We start from the raw sequence: 7,540 nt of genomic DNA on the forward strand, positions 1-7,540 counted from the left end.
GCGTAAATTTCACAGCAACGCGGCCGACGGGATTCAAACCCGCGACCTCCCCCTGTGCGCGAATCTCCTCTACTACTACACCACACTGTCACTTGTGTCTGGATTCTGTTTTAGTTCTCAACCTATTATACTAAACCGAGTGTAAATTGCTCGTTTGAGGCCCTAAACAATTTTCAAATAAAAAAATTGTAAACTACAAAGTTTCATAACTTTTCGAGATCTACACTTTTAGTTTAGGAAGTTTTTCCATCCGAGGTCGTTTACAAAATTTGAATTTCAAAATTTTGAAATTCAAACACAGTTTTGCATGACAAGATGATTTCAAATCAAAAAGTTGCCAACTACAATGTTTCATAACTTTTCGAGATCTACAGAGTTTATTTTGGTTCTTTTTCCATCCGAGGTCGTTTGAAAAGTTCGAATTTTAAATTTTTGAAATTCAAACACAGTTTTGCATGACAAGATGATTTCAAATCAAAAAGTTGCCAACTACAATGTTTCATAACTTTTCGAGATCTACAGAGTTTATTTTGGTTGTTTTTTCCATCCGAGGTCGTTTGAAAAGTTCGAATTTTAAATTTTTGAAATTCAAACACAGTTTTGCATGACAAGATGATTTCAAATTAAAAAGTTGCCAATTACAAAGTTTCATAACTTTTCGAGATATACAAAGTTTATTTTGGTTGTTTAGTCATCTGTTCATCCGACATGGTCGTTCTAACATTGTTCACAAATCTTATATATCTCTCTTGTAGTTTCATAAACTACAAGAGAGATATGTTAGATTTGTGAACAAATTTACTTTATCTTTGTCATATGAAGAAAAGACCAAAACAAACATTGTATATCTTGATGAGTTATACAACTTTGTAGTTGAAAACTTTTTTATTTGAATTAATTTACTGCTTCAAAATGTGCTTTGAAATTTTCTTTGCCAAGTGTAAAAAAACACTCGGCAAAGAGCTTCTTCGCCGAGTGTAAAAAAAAAAACACTCGGCAAAGAGTTTCTTTGTCGAGTGTCAAAAAAACACTCGGCAAAGAGCTTCTTTGCCGAGTGTAAAAAAAAAACACTCGGCAAAGGCATCTTTGTCGAGTGCCCTAAAAACAACACTCGGCAAACCACTTGGCACTCGACAAAGAGCCGGTCTCCGGTAGTGCTCCTTTCTTTTTAATAAACAACCCCCCTACCATCACAGGTTCCTGTTGCCCATTCCTTCGGCCTTAATGTATGATGTAGCATCTCTCAGAGCCTATGCTGTCCACAAAAATTCAGCAAAAGCAATCCTCCTTTCTCTTTAAACAATCTCCTTATATATACACCCACATACCATTACTATTTTTTTTGAGAACACGTCGTAGCGCATATTTCATTAAGCAGATAGAGTTTTGAAAACAAGCCATGGTAACGACATGGTTACCAAAACCTAGCACTACTGGAATCACAACCAAAGATTACATTTTAGCAAATTTTGCGACAAAGGGCAAAACGAACTACAACCTCGCTAAGATCAGCCCCAGGCATCTGTTCCCTGCCGAGCACCAGCGCTCGGCCTCCTCCTGCATCGCGAGAACCAGCAGCCCAGGCGTGGATGCAACAACATTAAAGGTGTGGGAGTTCCTTTCTTTCCACAACATCCAGCCCACCAGAAAAATAAGCGAATCAAAGCCACGTACCCTTACCATCACAGGTTCGTGTTGCCCATCCCTTCATCCTTAATGCATGACGTAGCATCGACTCTCAATTTTTCATGTCTCGTGTGCATCATATCCATTTAGGTAGAGACGTCAACCCGTAGCCTATGTTGTCCACAAAAATTCAGCAAAAGCAACGATTTATGTTTTTTTTTTGTCTACTTTCTTTGTAGTCCTCCTTGGGGACTCCACGAAAATTGGCCTCTAATCGGGTTCTCCAAATTTATGTTGTGTAAATTTGTCTTTTTTTACTTGATGGATTAACAGTTTATATGTTGTAATTTTGTTTGTAGAAGTCTACCCACCACTTACCATGCACAATAAGCGCGTTGTCAGGTGGTTCGGGAGGTCGTAGCCTAGTTGGCCCTTGTCTGGGCGTTGGCAGGTGCCTGCAGTTGTGATCGCCTCTATCTTTGTTGTTTACCGCAGCTTCTTTTTTGTGTTTTCTTCTTTCTTTTGTGTTATTTAGTCCTCCTCCTCTTTGGTAAGCCCGACGCTTACCATTGTAGAGGTAGCTTGTAATGTTTCTCTACTTTCTCTTAATGAAATACGTGCCTAAGTACGGTCTCAATAAAAAAAACTTACCTTGCACAATAGCCCAATGCTGAAGTTTATGGCCGTCACAACCTTCAAATGACTAGGTAGCCCTCTCTTCCGTTCTCTAACGTACCAGCCTTTCCTGCATGCATGCACATGTTAGTCTGTCGTACTACAGGATGTGATCACCCTTATGCAGCACAAAACTCTGTGCTCACATGGAGCTAGATGGGATTATACAAGATATGTAATTACTCAGTTATTTTACCCACATCCTTCTGGTGCCTTCTTTGCTTAATAATTTTTTCTCAATGTATGCATAATGCACGTGCCCAATTGGGGGATAATAATTGCTCAATTATATTATATATCCAAAATGCTAAACTAAGCACAAGTTGCTTATTAAATTGTTTTAATTCAATTAAACAACTAAGGTATTAACCACATTCAGATTCATTTTTATCCTACCATTAACGTTGCATTTCAATTCAATTTTATTCAATCAAATATTTAACAATTTTCATATTTTATTAGGCAATGTGCCACCAGGTTTATGTTTTCTATACATCCTTCCTTAGAGGCTACATGTTACACCTACTATAATTCACACAATATGCCGCGGCAACACGTGGAGAATTCATCTAGTTGTCTATCAAAAAGTAAATCATTCCTAGAAAATAATGCCCTGGCAGCTTGTCAATGTTTGACTGCATCAGCCCCCAAATTATGTGCGGAGGAGTTAAAAATCAATATACAGGTAGATGTGCAACATGATGAGTATTTAACGATGCATAGCATCGATTCTACATTAAACAAACTGGATTGTTTTTTTTTTTTGCTGGCGTATAAACATGTACAAGTTATAAGTTCTTTCTGATCATTTTGAAACGCTGTACCACAAACTATAGAGATGTATTACCAGTTTGCTTCATTGTCTGGCACTCGCATACGTTATTCCTCTCTTGGCCCTGTTTGGTACAAATTATTTCTGTAGAGCTTTTCTGAAGAGCTGTCTCTTGGCCCTGTTTGGTACAAATTATTTCTGTAGAGCTTTTCTAAAGAGCTGGCTGTCCTGAAAAGCTGTGGCCAAAAGAAGCTGTGGCTAAAATAAGATAGTTGTTTGGCAACCCTGATTTTTTGCAAGAAGCTTATCTGCTACAAGTGTGTAATGACCAGTATGTCCTTGATGTGTGTACCGGCTTGTTTTAATGCTGAATAAGTACTGTAGAATACATCTGCGGTACCAGTTAATTGATATTTTTAGAACCCTAATTGCCCAGCTCTCTCCGCTCGGGTCCCTCGCTCTCGTGGAGGGGAACGATTCACAGGGGTAGGAGGGGGTAAGTCAGTGGTAGGTGGGTAATTTTTCACCCGCGGCTGCGATAAGTTGGTGTCCGCCCGCTTCTATATTTCTGTTCAATGGAGCCCGATGGATTTAAGCGCCGTGGGAATAAGCTGAATAGAAGCGCGCCATTTGGGGTCTGTTTCTGGCTTATTTAGGCCATGAGCTGCTTAAAAGCTCTACCAAACACGACCCTTGTTTGAGAATGATCAATCTTAATTCTGAACTCGTGCAGGCCCCACAAAATCTAGCTCGTTAGGATCAGGGACTATATTGTACCTTGTTGCCATGTTAACCATATTACTGTCTAACTCATTTACTGACCGCAAATACATTCAGTACGTGTAAATGTTAAAATTGAACACGTAATGCAAAAGTACGTTGTAAAATGGTATCAAGCTTACCATGTCACCGTGCGACTTTGCTGCCTCGGCCTCATTCATACGTTTGATGAATCGCATCATCATTTGTTTAGGGAACATGTGGAGGCATGTTTTTCATCTATAAGACCATTCTTAACCATCATGTTGGTGCGTTGAATTATATTCAACATACAGGGGTAGAATAGAAGTGTGTGTATATACATACTCCTTCCGTCCACAGAAGAATGTAATTCTCAGTTCCCGAAAAGTCAATCATTTTGAATTTTGACTAAAATTATATAAAAAATACTAACATTCCTGATGCAAAATTAGTATCATTAGATTAGCCATATAATATATTTTCATAATAAATTTATTTGGAGACACAAATATTAAAACTATGGGCTATAAACTTGGTCAAACTTGAGCTATTTTGACTGGCACGGATCCCATAATTGCATTCTTTTCTGGATGGAGGGAGTATATATATAACAAATCACTTTGTTGTAAACATATCTATAAAACAGAGTATTAGATAAGTATAGTACCTTTAAATAAACACCAATTATTTCTGAAAACGTAGCATATATACCAATTATTTTTATTGTAATATGAGTATGTCTATATTTTTTAGATAAAGGGAAGTTTATTTCATCAACCAAATGAAAAATATCCCGGTCTCAATATCATGAGATGCTTGTGACGGTACATTATTACAAAGCCGTACTATAGTGTAGACTCCGTCGCCCACATAATATTCACACCCATCAACAAAACAAGGCAGGCTGAGATAAAGCAAAAGAAATTGATCATAAACTTAATCGATTTCTAAACCTTCATCCATATATGGCGAAGATTTCCATTGTTAAAATTTCCAGCAGAAGGCATGCATAACACAACAAGCTGCACTCCTTTTGGAACAGTAACCATGTCCTGATCCAATGCGTAGCTCTGTAGATAACCTGCATAAACGACGAAGTGGGTATGTTATAAAAAACAATATCATTCCGGCTGGCCAACACATGACGCCTGCTCCTACTAGAACTAGGAGTTATTTCTTGTCACGAAATGAAGGTACCTTTCGGACAGAAATCGATATATAGCTTTTCCTTGTTACTGAAGTTCTGTATGTTTGACCACACGCTCATCTTGTTCTTGAGCACCATCAATTTGTGTTGGCAGGGAATAATGATCGAGCCCCTCGTAGAACAGCTCCTTGAACCTGGACAGTGCCTGTGGCTCCATAGAAAGGGTGGCACTGAGTCCGCCATCGCCGTCTGGGCTAGGCACAAGGTAAAGGAGGTTGCTCTTGTTGTGGATGGCCCGGCCGACGAACGACGGTCGGCCCCAGCCGAAGTCCACGTCGTTGAGGGGCAGCCCAATCCAGCTCACGACAAGCAAGTCATTGTTCGTGACGATCCACTGCCCTAGATACAGTCCCGTCGCGTCGTTCATGGCGAGCTCCATGTAGTCCGCTAGCGACCGTATGTACTTGTCGCTCAAGTAGCAGAGAAGGAGACCATGTCGGCGACGGCGTTCAGAGGGCTCGAGACGATGTCCTTCACCTTGGTGACCGTCGTCGACGTGCGGGCGATGGCGTTGCCGAAGTAGACCCCTGGGAGAGGGGGACACATGCGCGAGCGCACGCAAGCCGCCCCATACATCCGAGAGTCCGCCGTTCCACTGAGGCCTTTTGCCTTGCATGAGCACTGCCACACATGCGCCACCACAGCGCTGTAAGTGGACACTTTCTTGCCGGCGCTGGCGCCAGCAGCGCCTTTGAGCGCCTCGACTTGGTTCTTGGAAACGGGGAAGACGGCAGTGTCGAATGGCACGTTCGTCTTCGATGGTGCGCTGACGGCAGTGTCGTATTCGGGGTGTTGGAAGCGCACGGCCGGTGGCCAAAGTCCGCGGAGCAGCGTGCGGTCGAGGCATGGCTGCAACGATGTGGCCGCCTTGCTGTCGCCCCTCGCAATGGCAGCCCACGTCTTCATGAAGTCGCCAGCCCCGCGGCCGTCACACACCGTGTGGTGGATTGCTGTGCCGAGGCACACCCCACCACACTTGAATAACGTCACCTGCTAGGACGACAACTAGGACGTCAACGTTCCAAGCTACACTGACACCGAAAGCAAATGCTTTGCGCCGTTGCACGTTGCGGCTAGAGGCGTCACCTGGAACATGGCCAAGACGCCGGCGTGGTTGCCGGCTTCGGCCAATGGGACAAGCATCCGCTGTAGCTCATCAGACGGGACAGGGTTTTCCAGCTTGTCGAGGGTGGCGTCTGCGCGGGCTGTGACAAAGATTACCCCATCGCTGGTGCAGCGGATCTCAGGGCGGCCAGAGCTGTCCGATCCAAGACGGCCATCGATGGGGTAGAAGGGAACAAGCGCCTTGGACAGAGCTGCCTTCAGCATGTCCGGCGAGAAGGCGGCTGAGCCCGGGCAGGGGCGGTACATGAAAACCACGGGAGTGTGTAGGTCCTGCCTTGGACAAGGTCGAAGACGGAGAGCCAAAGCCGGTGCTTGGGCGTCACCTCGCTTGGCGGCACCGTGCATGACATTGACTCGACTATCTCCAGTGCCATTAGGCAAAGCTGCGAACGGTAGATTGGTGGATGGTGGGTGCAGCCGTGGAGGGGCTGATCTATATATACTCCGGATTTTATATATAAACACAGCTGCAACGTGTATTCTAATGAAGTTTGGCATAGTTATCTTCCATTGAAAGCCTGTAAGCTACCTGACATAATGGATGACCATTCCATTGAAAGGTTTCAATTTTCATGCAACTCCTTCAAGATAATGATGGTGATCAAATAAAAAAATTACTAAAATAGCCAAATTAACAAATGACTCGGCACTCTCAATCAATGTTTTAAATCCTAAGCTATGACATTTAGCGCAGTCTCCTTCAAAAGTTATGCGGGCTATAGCAGGAAGCTTTTTCATTTAGCGGTTTTATGTAAAACATAATTCTTAATTAACTATAAGTGCTAGTCTAGTAATCTCTCAATTTCAAAATATATGGTAACTGCTATGTATCTAAACATAGCACATATCTACATTTATAGCAAAAACTATATATGTATTTAGAACTTATAATTTGAAACGGGAGAGCATATTCTACTCTAATTGTCTATTTCACATTTTGCAAACAATAAAAAATATTTCTCTCTCAACCTCTCACGTTGTCCCTATCGCTCACGCGTTAATGCCCACACACCCATACAATATTTTTATTTGTTAATATTTCCTTCCTTCAAAAAAATACTTGATCTTTTAGAGTTGTCTTAAGTCAAACTATTTTAAGCTTGACTCAATCTATAGAGAAATTAACATGTATGACACTAAATAGCAATACTATAAAACTATGTTACATGAAGAATCTAATGTTAGTAATATAAAAATTAATATTCTAGTGTATAAATTTGGTCAAATATTAGATAGTTTGACTTAAGATAAAACTAAAACATCAAGTTGCTGAGACGGAGGTAGCAGTTGGCTTTCAAACACGTGCTAATAACCAGCTCGCGTCACAAACAAATAATACCTCGTTTTTTTAATATCTTTATAGAAAGGTTTGTTTTAGATATATGACGTTAGTT

General features: G+C 41.6%; 1 pseudogene; it reads right to left on the bottom strand.

Moving 5' to 3' along the window:
* Window positions 1-4,604: 4,604 nt before the first annotated feature.
* On the bottom strand, window positions 4,605-6,520 carry LOC136506054 (putrescine hydroxycinnamoyltransferase 1-like; annotated as a pseudogene).
* Window positions 6,521-7,540: the final 1,020 nt, after the last annotated feature.

Source organism: Miscanthus floridulus, chromosome 14 (assembly GCF_019320115.1).
Source record: "Miscanthus floridulus cultivar M001 chromosome 14, ASM1932011v1, whole genome shotgun sequence".
Classification (NCBI taxonomy): domain Eukaryota; kingdom Viridiplantae; phylum Streptophyta; class Magnoliopsida; order Poales; family Poaceae; genus Miscanthus; species Miscanthus floridulus.